The following is a 15,424-nucleotide window of genomic DNA, read 5'->3' on the forward strand; positions in this document are numbered from 1 at the left end:
ACAGAGAAGAACAGTTCGATCAGACAGTTTCAGTCAGCATTTAGCTGCCACCACCTGATTCCAAAAGCACTGAGCATGGGTGAATGGGTGGGGAGCTGGTGGGTGAGGGGGTTGAGGTTGTGGGTGAGGGTGGGGTGGGGTTGAGGGGATTGTAAGTGGGGTGGGGAGGGTGCGGGGGATATAGGGGTTTGAGGGAGTGTTAGGGGATGAGGGAAATTAGTGATTTGTAAGGAGGGTGATGGGGGTGTAAGGGGTAGGGGGTGTGGGGGGATAGGGGGGTTGAATGAGTCAAGGGATGGGGTGAGGATGGAATTAGGGAGGCTTTACACTGATCTGTAGTTTTAACTTCATGTGGATGATCCGCTGGTGCCACTGAAGAACCAGGCAGATGTTTCTGGGAACAGAGACAGGCCTTTTTTAACCTGGCTGCTTCGGTATCGGCCTGCCTCCACTTCCATCTCTGTTTCTGGCTCCGGCCTACCGCTGGATACAGCAGGCCCAGCTCAAGGCTGTCGCACCCTCCAAGACATGAAGATTTTGCCTGCTGGTGCTGCAGGTACGGAGACGGGATTGTGACACCAAGATTAATGCCAACTCCTCATTCCCACTTCGAATGGAAAATTCCAGCCTAAGTTCCCATAATTTGCCATAATTGCAAAGCGAAAGAGCAGGATATAACTGCATGTTAGCAACCCCCATTAACTGTTTTAACCCATTTCTGAAATACTGAAATGTGACTTTAGGAGTCTGACTGTTTCAAATGTCATGACCTTACAGGGTTGAAAATTTAGACATTTAAAAAGGCATTTGGGAACATGGACAAAATCACAGAACCCAGTATAAACCTGTACTCCTTCTAACCCAATTTTTAACCTGCCACCTCTATCCTAACTCCAAACTCAACCTTCTAACTCCTAGCTAAAACTAATCTCACACTGCCATCTCCAGCTTGACTTCCAATCTACCAACTCCACCCTAACTCTCCTCAGTCCTCACCTGCTGTTGCCCAACTCCTGATGTCTCCCACCCCATTCCCCAATCTTTCATTGTTCCCTCCCAGTATGCTCTTGGGTTTTCAGGTTACTTTCTTTTTTTCTCTCCCTGAATGTCTTTCTAAACATGTTTTAACAGTGGCTTAAAAAAAGCTGTATGGTGATTATCTGAATATGGCTATCAGCAACATCATGTGACATGCTGGGCTCATGTTCTGTGCCACGACAGACCATGCTTTCTTGTAAGCCAGAAGTAAATGATTCAACTCATTTTGTTACCATTTCCTAATTATATTAGGTATCAAAAATAAATTTTATCACTCAACTGCATACATTTGAGAATGTGTGGGAAGACATGAGAAGTTGTGTTACAAAATGCATTGTAACATCAAAGAGGCCTGTACAAAATTTCCACTTGAAACATTTTAAAATTAGGTTTGCAATGTCTAACATATATACAAAGATACAATTTAATTTTTTAATTTACACAGAAGAAGGCAATATCAAACTGCACGGAGACACTGTACAACCAGAAATTGGTACGATCAACTTGACAAATTAGTCAAGACTATTTTTGACACAGTGATGCCTTAAACTGAAATATCAAATTGTACAGCTTTGGCTGATTCATTTTCAGCATAATGGTGCCACTTGAAGTGCAGTCTCAAAAACACAGCTAAAATCTTAGAATCTTAAGTAATAAGAGTAGATTTTAATTTATTCCTTCCTGAGTAAATGAGTGATAGTTCCCTTCTAAGCCTCATTCGTAATGAGTTTTTTTATGGTAATCAGGCAATGGGGTTTTAGCTTTTCACAATAATCTTGATGAAAATATAAAAGGCAGGAGCCTTTCGTTAAATAATCCACATTTTTAACACCACTAATTAATATAAACTCAATTGTCATCTTCATTCTTCCCCTGTAATGGATTGTCCACTTCAGTGTTCCTCGTATCCATGCACACTCCTACCATCATTGAGCTCCATCTAGTGGATATATAAATTGTATACCTGACTTTGTACAGATCATTCATAACTAGATATGGCCTCATATTCCTCTTCTCATAAAAAAAAGACAAATGTATGCTTTCTCCTGAATTAATCAACTGCTGGTAAAATTTGAGCAAATTCATAACAATGATGAAAATAAGGGCTGTTTTTAATGCACCTGTGTTAGTCATAGCTAAAAAAATATGTTAAAAAGTTTGCTAGTCCAACTGTGCATTTATGGTGTAAATGACTGATTAGCAAATGAGAAAAGCCAACTTAATAACAAAGCCCTGTAAGTGCTGATAAACATGATAATGGAACACCATAGTGACATTTTTGGTGGGGGAGGATATATGCAGATACCTACAGAGGACATGAAGTACTGCTAACAGGGAGGCTGATATTTTACTGATGCAGTTAACCTGCTTGAGGTCTAGTAAGGGTGACAAAGAAAAGCACAAAGATAGTATATCCATGAAGTAGCAACACAGGGCATATAAACCACATAATTATGGAACTCTGCCCTTAATATGGAAGTTTTTCTCTACAGGAGTACAGATCTAAAATGACGATGAAGTTAATGCATTCAAATTATTATGTTCTTGATTGTGCAACTATTTATCTTACTGGCCATAAACCTGAGAGCTCCATGAATCAGGCACACTGATTACCATGCCTGATTTTCTGATCTTCACTCACTTCAACTGAGACACCAGGCTCACTTTTAACCCTGCCCTAAACAAAAACAGAATTACCTGGAAAAACTCAGCAGGTCTGGCAGCATCGGCGGAGAAGAAAAGAGTTGACGTTTCGAGTCCTCATGACCCTTCTGTCGAAGGGTCATGAGGACTCGAAACGTCAACTCTTTTCTTCTCCGCCGATGCTGCCAGACCTGCTGAGTTTTTCCAGGTAATTCTGTTTTTGTTTTGGATTTCCAGCATCCGCAGTTTTTTTGTTTTTAACCCTGCCCTGCCTGGTGAAACTAGCCAGGTGGGCAACTCAGTTTGGGACAGTGATTTATCCCCTCCAATGTCACTTACTTCCTAAAGGATGTCATTTAAGCTTTCGGTTTTTGCAGATATGCAGGAGATACCACCAGAAGGCAATGGGTGATTTCTTAACACATGCGAATTAAGTTCTGATAATACTATTTAGGGGCTGAATGTCATTATTACCCCAGGCCTGAGCGAGGAAACACTGCACACAAACTTTGTCAATGTCTGCACCTGACTGTGACTGTGAAGGAGGTTCAGAAATGTAAACTTCACGTAAGTGAATGTCAGAGATGTTTGCACTCATGCTTTCTCTAGCAGTATCAGGTACAGTCCAGGTGCAAAAAGCACTCCACAAACCTGATGCTATTTATTCCAGAGCTGCAGAACTTGCTACAAAAGCACAAAAATCGACCTATATGTCTTTCACTTATATTGTAACTCTCCTGGCAGTGCAAAGCGAATAAGGGCCTTATTCGCCATTGCTAGATGAGCAGAATAACTGTAACATGAGGTATCATGAGAAACCACACCACAGCTATAGAGAAGTGCCATTTCTAGGAAGCTTCTTAAGTGGTCCAACCCATCAGAATTTTTTTAGGCTAAAATGGGTTTTTTAATTGTTTTTTTAAATGACAAAATGTTTGCTTATTTTGATTAATAATGAAGACATGCCAGATAAGCAGCAATTAATATATCATTTATTTTAAGATATCACATTTACTTGGGCTCAGTTTTTATACTACAGTGCTTGTTTTCGAAGCCAGAAAATATTGTTTTCAAGTTTCAGTAGGTTTTCCAGGAGTTTTAACAATTTGTCGTCTCCAGCTTTTTAGGGGTCATATCTGTCCTTCAGACTCAGTAGCAACAGACTTGAGGACATTCTGGTGTCTCCTCCAGCTTTATTCACAATCTTCACTGCTTACATGCCCTTGAATCGCTGGATATGCGTATTCGAGCGTTATCTTCAAAACCAGTAAAGGTACAGAAGGAACAAAAACAAATGAACTGGATGGTCCAAATCAAGACAGCTGGTGGGATGAACCTGAAGGGTATTGAAAGAAAAAACAGACAAGGTGCTTCCCTTTGATTCCTTCTGTACACCCTCATTTGTATATTATGATGAACAAAGGCTATAATATCCTTAATTAATTCTTAATTACACTGAGCCTACACTGGCTAATGGAGAGTTGCAGTGTTCATGTGTGCAGCTTCACTGCATTACCTTGTTTCTATACTTAACTAAAACACTGGAAAATCCATTTGCTGAAATCCGATTTTCAGTTGTTAGCATAGAAAGCATAATCATGATTGGAATTCTGCTATTGGCCTTCGTGCTTAGTCTAAGGAAAGGAAAAATACCAACATTCCTACTCCTGACCACTTTTCGGATTTCCTGTTGGAATTGCCTGTGTGGAAGTCAGAACAGGATCAAGCTAGGCTATAAAGGCGAGCTCCACATCTTATTTCATTCCCACCAGCCCCGCTCCGCACAGCTTTGCCTCACCCTGACACTCACTACATAGACTCACATAAGAATAATGGCTGTTTGGGTAAGGTGCCAGAGGCTAATTTGTGCCCATATAGGACCACACTTGAGCAGACAATCAGAAATTCAGAGGAGGGAAGGGAGACTGCTGGTGTGAAAGAAAATATATGAACAGAAAGTGCTGGAAACGCACAGTAGGCTAATCAACATCTGAAAGGGAGGATAGGTCACCGTTTCAGATGGAACACTCCATCAGTTCTGCTGTGTATTTCCACCAGTTTTTTTTTGTTTCTGTTCCTGATCTCCAGCATTCATTTTTTTTTCTTTTTAGCAGTGATTGATCAACAATGCCTTGCTGCGATAGAAATGAAAGATACGGAGATGTTTTTGTCGGCAACACAGAATTCTTTTGTGCAAGTAGGAATTCTAAAATCAGGGCTGTGTTCAGTGAAGGTCTTTGCTGGATAATTAATATAAACAGAATTATAACGTGATTTAATAATATTGAGTATTGCACATGAACCCAGTAAACAAGCCTATCCCTTGGCTCTCTCCCCGGCATTTCAGTTGTTGTTCATTCACTGATACATTGTACTGTTAGTGGGAGCTCTATTCTGTCTGGTTTGATTGAATAGAAAGCCACACTGGTGCCTTATTTCATTTTGTCCTTAATCCATCTTGTTTCACAAAACAAGGATTTTTTAGACATTCTTCTGTTGCCACTTCATGGGCTTTTAACCTGGTAAATTCCACAGCTCATAGCAACAATTTGTGACCAGCTTTAAATTTCCTTCGCACACCTGCTTAAATATTCCAAATCTGACACAGAATCTTTTATCAATGCATTGGTTTTAACCTCAATGGGGTAGAAATTGGGCAGCAATTTGTCAGGCAATAAATGGACGCAGGCCAATATAGCAGAGAGATAGTCTGCACCCAGTTTTCAGCCCAATGCTAAATTTATCATGTCCATTATTTAGGTGCCTCTGATCGCCACCCAAAAAACAGGCATTAGGCCCCTTGCATATGTAACTGGGGTACCAAATGCCTTTTGAAAGACCCCTCGCTGAAACTAGTTTAGGATCATTGAAGTAGATGCCAGGTGTGCTCCACTCGGAATTCTTCAGGAGCATCAAGAAAAAGCCTTCCTCTGGAGCCAGGATACTCCTTAACACCACAGTTCCCCTCCCCCCACCACCACCCATAGCTCACAACCAAACACCCTCTGAGACTTACCTGAGGACCACTGCTGGCGGGGCAGGAGACTCAAAATTTACATTTCCTGCTGGACGAGCTACCAGTGGGTGGCACCAGCAGCTTTCCCTCATTATGTAGATGCTGCTAGAGTACCAATTCTTGGTGATCAACAGACCTCCTGATTCAGGCAGGTGCTGCCTTCACAGTCCATCTCTGGACCTGGACAAGAGTCTTAGAGAAGATTCTAACACAATGTTTTTTTTCTGCAAATTCTGAGCAACAGTGCAGAAAAAAATAGATAAGTTCATAGGTGGATAGATATAAATAGCTAGGCAAATAAGATATAGAGACAGTTAGATAATGACATAGATAAACATAGATATGGGCAAACAGATATGATAGATACAGATATAGGTTAATTGATATGGATAGATCAATCAATCAATGTTTCTGTCTCCCTAGCTATCGATCTGTATCAGGATCCATGTCTATAGATAAACAGAGGTTTATAAAGATAGATATAACTATATAAGTGTGAATAGATCAAGAGCTAGACAGATAGTCTGATAGCTCTATGAAGAGTAAGACAGATGATAGAGATAGTTGTATGACAGATAGATAGATGGATATATGAATAATATTATCTATGACAGATATATATGTAGTTTAATAGATGTATAACAGACAGAAAGATGTATGATAGATACATCCTGGGTATACTTTGATAGATTTATGATAGATGTGTGACAACTAGATGCTACATACATAAATGATTTGATGATAAATAGATTTAAACTACAAAAGATGCCCTTGTAATGAAACTGCTTCTCCTCAATTTAACCTTTTAATCCATTCTGATCTTGGTCGCTATTTCCATTTTACCTTGCTGAATGAAAGGAAGTAGAAGAGAGATGTGCCCCTTTCGGTACCATCTTACATGTGCTGGTGGTTCATTTTACAGGGTGCAAGATGAGCAAAGTATCAGTTACCTGTGAGAGCAGTAAGGAATATAAAAATGTGTTACAAATGTAGATGATATATGTAATATTAGTTAGCTTAAATGACTTTAAACTGTGCCATAGTAACTTCAGTGAAGTGAAATGAGTAATTGAAGTTTCACATCCATATCAATGAATGCAAATCAGAAAATAACAAAGAAACTGCAGCATAAACAGAAACAGCATTTTTTAATATGATGAGAAGCGCAGCAGATTACTGGGGAACAATAAGTTCTAAAAGACATATATAACAGCAACATTGAATCTTCCAAATATAGCAAAGATATATAAGCATTTTAAAGGTGGACAATCATCATTTCAGGGAGAAAGTGTAAAAGCACTTAACATTAAAATTGTTGGAGGTGGCGTGCTAATCTGTACTAGGAATGCCACCAACATTTTGAAACGCTTCCCAATTTCATTCTAGAGATAACAGGAAGAAGGACAATGAGCTAGCTGTGTGTTATTTTCTAGTGATAGTTTTCTCTTAAATCAAACATATGAGAATTTTCATTGCATGTAATGTAGTCCACAGTGGGACTCAAAGCCTTCAAGCAAAGGTGGAGATTGTGTATTTTTGAAGTTCTGAATGATTTTACTCCATGGATGTACAATGCGTCTGATCTTAAACAGTAGTTGATTACCATGTAACTTAAATATTTGCATTCATTATAACACGATCAGAGAGAAATGTGTCCCATCCAGGGGCAACTGCACTGCATTTAGCATGAAAAGCAGAGAAGGATTTAGCACAACAAAAGAAAAATATTTTGCCTTTAGCATAAGTTCATACAGAAGGTAAAGAAAAATCAGGCTCAGTTACTTTTAGGCACCCCCCTGTTCAAGAGCAACATTGATCAGGAGTTGGAAAAATAGAAGGAGAGGGAAATATAATAAAAATGGGAACATAGAATGATAGAAATGTGACTTATTGTCTAACATAAACACAATTACAGTACACATTGGGCAATGAGAATTAACTGTACAACAAACAAAACAGAAAAACTGGAAATGTGGCAACTCCGAAATAAAATCAGGATCTGTTGGAAATATACAGCAGATCTCACAAGACATGAAAAGAGAAAAGACAGATTAGTATTTCCAGCAGACCGCCTTTTTCAAGATCTAAACATTTTTGATTCTTCTTTAACAATTGTGGTTCTTTTCATCACTACTAGAAATCTCTGTTGTTCTTTTATAAAAATTATGTTTCTGCACATTTATCCAGATGTCCCAATTAATCTACAATGTCATGACTTTCTCTTTTTATCAAAATCGCCTTCAGTATGAAAGATGCTCCAGTTGCCTGATGCCGAATTACTAATCACGTTCTTATTTTGTCAGGATAGTGACAGAGGGGCTGCGATGCTGCAGTCAGGCATGCTGGATCTGAGAAACCTTCATGTTCATCTGCCAGTGAATAGGCCTGATGGGGGCCTATCTGCCCTAATCCAGTTTGCATTGCCAAAGAACAACTTCTGATGTTGCGTCTTATCAGTGCAAGTGTCAGTCAGCGGACAGTGTGTTGCCCTCAGCCTCTGTCCTCATTTCTTCATGGCAGGATGCATGTTTTTCCTTCATCACAATTTCCTTTCACCTGCATTATGAGCTTGCTTAGCCATGACAGTTCTGCCCTGGTTTTGGCATTCACCATATGGCCAAGCCTAACTCCGCCCTGTCTTCCAATAACTCCAGCTCACTGACCCTGCATTTCACATTATTGTTGCTGATGGCAACCTATATTTTTGCCCCAAACTACCACCTTTGATCTTTACATCCCAGCTTCCTCAGGATAGCTGTGTCACACAACAATACAGTAATGATGTCTCTGTGGTATACGACAAGATTTATGAATTATCCAAAGCATAGTTTTAACTATAACATCTGAATATAACAAAATAATAAGAGGCAATTGCCTCTTGTTTAAAGATCCAATGTCACCTATAATGATTTCAATGATCATTATAATAAATTAATTACACCTTTGTATTTCAGAAATGACAATTTTATTTTTTTCTTTTACACCAGACCCAGTGCCAAGAAACATTTACTGCAATTTCAGCTACTTAAGGATATAACTAAATATTTTAAATTCCAGTTTTTGTTACTTATAGTTTCAAAGCCTTACTGCAATGACAAGACTAGATAATTTCTCTCCAGACCTCATCCTACATGGTGTAAGTTTAATTTTACATTTAGGACAATGATGTTCATTAAAGGGGCATTGTCCATTTAAGCAGTAATAATGATCAGATTAGTGGAAATGTTAACTGATATTAATTAATATTGATCACATTTAGTTTCAGTTCATGCAAATGAGCTATCCAACGTTTCAAAAACATGGAACTGATAGACTAAGGAACCCTATTCCCAGGAAAATTGGAAAGAAGAAAATTTTTCAATAGTCTTAATGGCATTTTGATATATTTAATAATGTAAATATTTTATGCTAAGATCAGGGAGTAACTGATCTTTAAAAGTTCTGTACTGTGTGATATTAAATCATCCCTGACAAACTTATCATTCTGGTGCCACTATAAAGTGCAGCACAGATACATATAAATAATTTCATTTGTGTTAATCTGGTGCTCCAAACTTTGTGGTGCCAAATAAATTAGATTTAGACCATGGCAGTTAGGGCTGCACTTAATGAAACAGAAGCAACATAAATAAAATTTAACCCATAAATGTTTTTTGTGGATATTTTGTGGATGTGGCAAATAATTAATAATCGGGGCTATGGGGATGCTTGTTATTGAAGGGGGTGGGGTGAAGAAGCTCCTGCAGCAAATACATGAAGAAAGTTTTTTTATAAAAGATACATCCTTACATTTTAGAAGTTATTGTTTCCCCAATTTACTAAACAGTTCTACTTTGACATCACTGCTAAAAGAGACACAATCCATACACTTCTCACTATGGACAAAGCCCAATAGGTTTTATAAAATTATTCCATGAGGGTGAGGAACTTTGGATTTTTTTTCCTGCAATTTGTGTTTGCTTGATATTGGAGAGAAAAGAATGTCCAAAGAGAAATGTAGTTTTATAAACTCAGTTGTGCATTTTTGATTGAAACATTCTACATTAGATCATGGGAATGGGGCTGTGAGTGCGATCGGGGGGATGGTACTGATAGGGAGACAGGTGTTAAGAAGAGGCACGTCAGGCAGAACAAACTCAACACCAGCTCAGTATCAGTCAGTATAAGCCCAAACCATTTTCATAATCAGGCCTCATTTAAATGAGGGCAGTAAGCTGAATCAAACCTTTTTGACTATGTTTTTCAAGACCCAGTTCTCTAAGCCATGTGATAATTAAGTTGTTTGAAACTAGGGATCATTCTTGGAATCCTCCTCTACATGTTTTCCAGACCACTAAATTACAAAGAACAAAGAAGAAAGAAAAGTACCGCACAGGAACAGGCCCTTCAGCCCTCCAAGCCTGCGCTGATCATATTGCCCGTCAACTAAAACATTTTGCACTTCCGGGGTCCATATCCCTCTATTCCCATCCTATTCATGTACTTATCAAGCTGCCTCTTAAACACCACTATCGTACCTGCTTCCACCACCTCCTCTGGCAGCGAATTCCAGACACTCACTACCCTCTGCGTAAAAAACTTGCCCTGCACATCACATTTATAGTTTTCTCCTCTCACCTTAAATCTATGTCCCCTAGTAATTGACTCTTCCACCATGGGAAAAAGCTTCTGACTATCTACTCTGTCCATGCCACTCATAATTTTGTAAACTTCTATCAAGTCGCCCCTCAATCTCCGTTGCTCTAGTGAGAACAATCCCGAGTTTCTCCAACCTCTCCTCATAGCTAATAACCTCCAGGCCAGGCAGCATCCTGGTAAACCTCCTCTGCATCCTCTCCAACACCTCCACATCCTTCTGGTAATGTGGTGACCAGAATTGCACGCAATATTCCAAGTGTGGCCTAACCAAGGTTCTATACATCTGCAGCATGACTTCCCAGCTTTTATACTCAACATCCCTGCTGATGAAGGCAAACATACCATATGCCTTCCTGATTACCTTATCCACCTGCGTTGCCACTTTCAGTGACCTGTGGACCTGTACACCCAGATCCCACTGCCCATCAATGCACTTAGGGGTTCTGCCATTTACTGTGTAATTCCTGCCTGTATTAGACCTTCCAAAATGCATTACCTCATATTTGTCCAAATTAAACTCCATCTGCCATTTCTTCGCCCAAGTCTCCAACCGATCTATATCCCGTTGTATCCTTTGACAATCCTCTTCACTATCTGCAACTCCTCCAACATTGGTGTCGTCAGCAAACTTACTAATTTGCCCAGTTACATTTTCCTCCAAATCATATGTATACTACAAACAGCAAAGGTCCCAGCACTGATCCCTGTGGAACTCCACTAGTCACAGCTCTCCATTCAGAAAAGCACCCTTCCACTGCTACCCTCTGTCTTCTATGACCAAGCCAATTTTGTATCCATCTTGCCAGCTCACCTCTGATCCCAAGTGACTTTACCTTCTGTACCAGTCTGCCATGAGGGACCTTGTCAAAGGCCTTACTGAAATCCATGTATATAACATCCACTGCCCTTCCATCGTCGATCATCTTTGTCACTTCCTCGAAAAACTCGATCAAGTTAGTGAGACATGACCTCCCCTTCACAAAACCATGCTGCCTCTCACTAATACGCCCATTTGCTTCCAAATGGTTGTAAATCCTGTCAAGAAGAATCATCTCCAATAATTTCCCTACCACTGACGTAAGGCTCACCGGCCTGTAATTTCCTGGATTATCCCTGCTACCCTTCTTACCTACCATGTCAGGGGGACAAAACCAGGAACAGTAATATAAATCAGTCCTAACCTTTTAGAAATTTTGGCTTTGGGTGATAGCTTAAAGTGCACCATATTGGTTTACATCTCATTTGATTTTCATACCTAAAAAATGAAAATCATGATGATTAATAATGAACAGCTGAGTCAATATTGCCCATTTTACACCATATCCAAGCCAAATGTGCCCCTTATTTATCTATCTAACTATTATATAAAAATGGTATATCAGCATATTTTGTTAAAAAGTAATTCTCACCATGTGACCATCACTGGCAAGGCCGGCCATCCCTGGTCGCACTGTAAAGTTGCTGTTGGGTTTGCTTGGCCACTTTATAGGGCAGTTAATAGATAACCACATTGGTGTGGCTCTGGACTCACATATGAACCAGCCAAAGGAAATAAGCAGGTTTCCTTCCCTGAAGAACTTAGTGGACCAGTTGTGTTTTTAATAACAACTCAACAGCTTCATTATCATTTTTACTGATACCTTCCAGTCTCCCTTTACTCAGTCTTAAAAATTTGAAAAGGAAAATAGAGGCCTGAGCAGTAAAGATGTTGGGCGAAGGACACAGGAGGACAGAAAGTACAGAGTGAGATGAGGATGTATGGCAATTACTAGAATTTGAAAAGATGGAGTTAACAAATAACTGTAAGGGATAAGACAGAAGACCAAGAGCATGATGGAGATCAAAATACAGGAATAATGGGTACATCAACTTTACAAGCAAACAGCTGGCAAGTTAGTTTTGAGGTCATATTGATATAGAATAGATAGGCATGTAACTGCTGAGCTCTGGGGCATTGTAACTGTGTGGGGGTGGGGCGTGGGGGGCAGGGGCTGCCCCAAAGATGCGCAGAAGAACCCCTCCCCCAGAAGTCCCCTGGTAAGGATTGCATGGCAATTGCCTGGAAAGATCAAGCTTCAGTTGGACAACTGCCCTGCAGTGGGAATCAGTTGAAAGTGCAACATAAATCATAAACTTCAGATTGTTCCAACTCTCTTACAGTAATAGATATCCAGAAAAAGCTAGAAGAATGAAAACCACTTCTAGTTTCTGGGTAACTGTAGTACTGACACCCCCTGTGACCCTCCACAGGACTCTCCCCGTAACACCCACTAATCCCCGACCCCCATGGACAACCCTCACACTCCTGACCCACAGTAGGACCACTCTCACCTCCCCCGACTGCCCTCCCCACCCACTGACCACCCCCTGACCACCTGAACCCCCTCACCGACCACCCCCTGACCACATTCCTGATGACCTGACCCCCTCACCCACCCCCAACTGATCTCGCAACCCGCATCCACTCACTGACTACCCAATTCCCCACTGACCACCTGACCTCCAACCACCACCCCCCCACCAACTGACCACCTCTGCTGACCATCTGACCCCCCCCAACTGGCCACCCCCACCATTGCCCACTCTCCACTGACCACCTGTCCCCCTCTACTGACCACCTGACCCTCTCTGATCACTTGACTCCCACCACTGACCACAGCCTCAGCCACCTGGCTCCCCCACTCACCACCCGGCCTCCCCACCTGACGCCCACCACCAACCATCCAACCCCTCCACCCCCTTGTTGGACACCCGACACCCCAACCCCCCTCCCCACTGACCACCTGACCCCCCACAACCAACCTCCCTCTAAACACCAGACTCCCCTTCCACAATCAATCCCCCCCCCACCGCCATCCCCAATGACCACCCAATCTCCGGCAAACCTCCCCACTGCCCCCCTCTTGCCGGCGCATAAAATGACATGCGGTGACATCGGGGGGAGCTCCCGACATCACTGTGCCCCATTTAAACTTTCAGGAAGGTGGGGGTGCAGCGAAATCAGCTGTGCGCCCGTCCACTTGTCAATGGCCAATTGAGGCCATTGACAGAGGCAATGAAGTAATTAAAGGACCTGCCCACCCAACCTTAAGGTTGGCGGACAGGCCAGGAGCCCCGGTGCGAATTGGAAAAGCATGAAACCTCATCCACGGGCGGAATGAGGTTTCATGTAGATTTTTAAAAAATTTTAATAACGTTTGTGTGAAAATTATGGACATGTCCCAACTCATGTGACATTGTCACATGAGGGGACATGTTAGGGAAATTTTATTTTTCTATTTTTATCTTTTTGACATTTACAGCCGATCTCCCTGAGGCTGCACCTAGCCTCAGGGAGATGAGTGAGCTCTTTCATGCCCATGCGTGAAAGAGCGCACTCTCGATTTTGGGATTCTCCCGCTGCACAGGGAGTGCATAGCGCTTCTGTGTGGATGTCACGCTGGGCAGGCCTTAATTGGCCCACCCACATAAAATGGCGCCGGGTGCCGATCAGAAGCATGCCTGTGCGCGCCCAACATTCAACATCCCCCCAACGGGGGGAAAATCAGCCCACTGTACATTGCTGAATTTTTTATTTGTAAATGAAATAACTTTAAAATATAGGCCAGAATTTTACCTTTGATGGGTGCTTGTGATCGGCAGGCCCGGGAGTGGCCAGGAAACAGACCACTGACTGCAATCGGGTTCCGACCACAATTTCACACTGGTTGGCCAATTAACGGCCAGCCAGCTTGAAACACAGACTAAAAAGCTCAGCGCTGCCAGGGTGGGGGGGCAGTAACAGGGCGGGTGATGATGACACCATGGGTATGGGTGAGCGCTGCGAGAGAGCTCCCTGAAGGCAGGGAGCTGCCTCAGGAAGCTGCAGACCTGCAAATGATTAAATAAAGGTTTAAGTAGCTGCAAAAAAATGCCCATGCATCACAATCAAGCACCTGAAAATATGTCCCATAAAAATGCCGTCCACAGATATTTCTTTTTATTTTATTTCATGACAGGGATTTCATCCCACTCTTGGATGAGGTTTGATGAAAAATGTAAAGGCCGCCTGGCCGATTCACCTGCCTGCCATCCATAAAGTTGGAGAGGTAATGAAAATCTGAGACAATTGCGCCATCAATGGGCTGAATTGTCCTCTTAATTGTCGGTGGGCGCACTTCTGAATTTTGCGCACGCCTGCTGAGCGAAATATTGCAGGAGTGCAAGATGATGTCAGGACGCTCACCCGACGTCATCTCATGCAACTTCATGCCCAGTCGGGTCAGGCATGCACCCATCCACCAGTGGGATGTAAAATTCTGCTATAATAAATTTCAGAATATTAAATAAATATGCACACTCTTTCTATTTACCTCCCTCTGGCTTACTCTCTTGCCAACTCTCTTCTCATCAGCTTTCCCATGTGCCACTTCTCTGTCTAACTCTCCCACTTGCTGCTCTCTTACCTGATTCTCCCACTCACCATTCCCTCTTCCGATCTCCTGATGTGAAGGAGGGGGTCTGGAGAGCTGTGACAAGAGGGAGGAAGTGAGCAAGGAAGGGCGAGAAGATGGGAGTCGGGGAGGGAAGCGGTGAGTGGCAGAGTCAGGAAGAGAAGCAATGAGTGGGAAAGTCGGGGAGGGAATTGCCGAGTGAGAATCAGGAAGTGTCTCCGCGAGTGGGACAGTCAGAAAGGGAGGTGGTGATTGAGAGAGTCGGGGGGGTAGGGGGGGAAGCGGTGAGTGGGAAACCTGGATTTTTTTTCCTAAGGCAGGTAGCATGAGTCAGGAAGTTTCCCGGCTCACTGCGCCAATCCCAGGAGAAACTCCCCTGACGGGCACGATCTTCATTCCAGAGGAATGGGTGTGGGATAGAGTCAGGCCCATTGCCCCCCAAACGCAGATCAGAGGCAGGCACAGAGGTTGCCGAGTGCCAAGGCAGGCTGTTTAAAAGGCCAACCTCAGCTTTCAGGGTCTTTGTCCCAGTTGTTTTGCTAAAATTTATGCTCTCTAGCCCTAACCCCTCACCACCCACCCAATCCCCATACCATCTCCATGGCAATTTAATGCCAACTTACACCAATCCACTCATCACCCTTGACCCTTATAT

This window comes from Carcharodon carcharias, chromosome 6, assembly GCF_017639515.1.
Source record: "Carcharodon carcharias isolate sCarCar2 chromosome 6, sCarCar2.pri, whole genome shotgun sequence".
NCBI lineage: Eukaryota > Metazoa > Chordata > Chondrichthyes > Lamniformes > Lamnidae > Carcharodon > Carcharodon carcharias.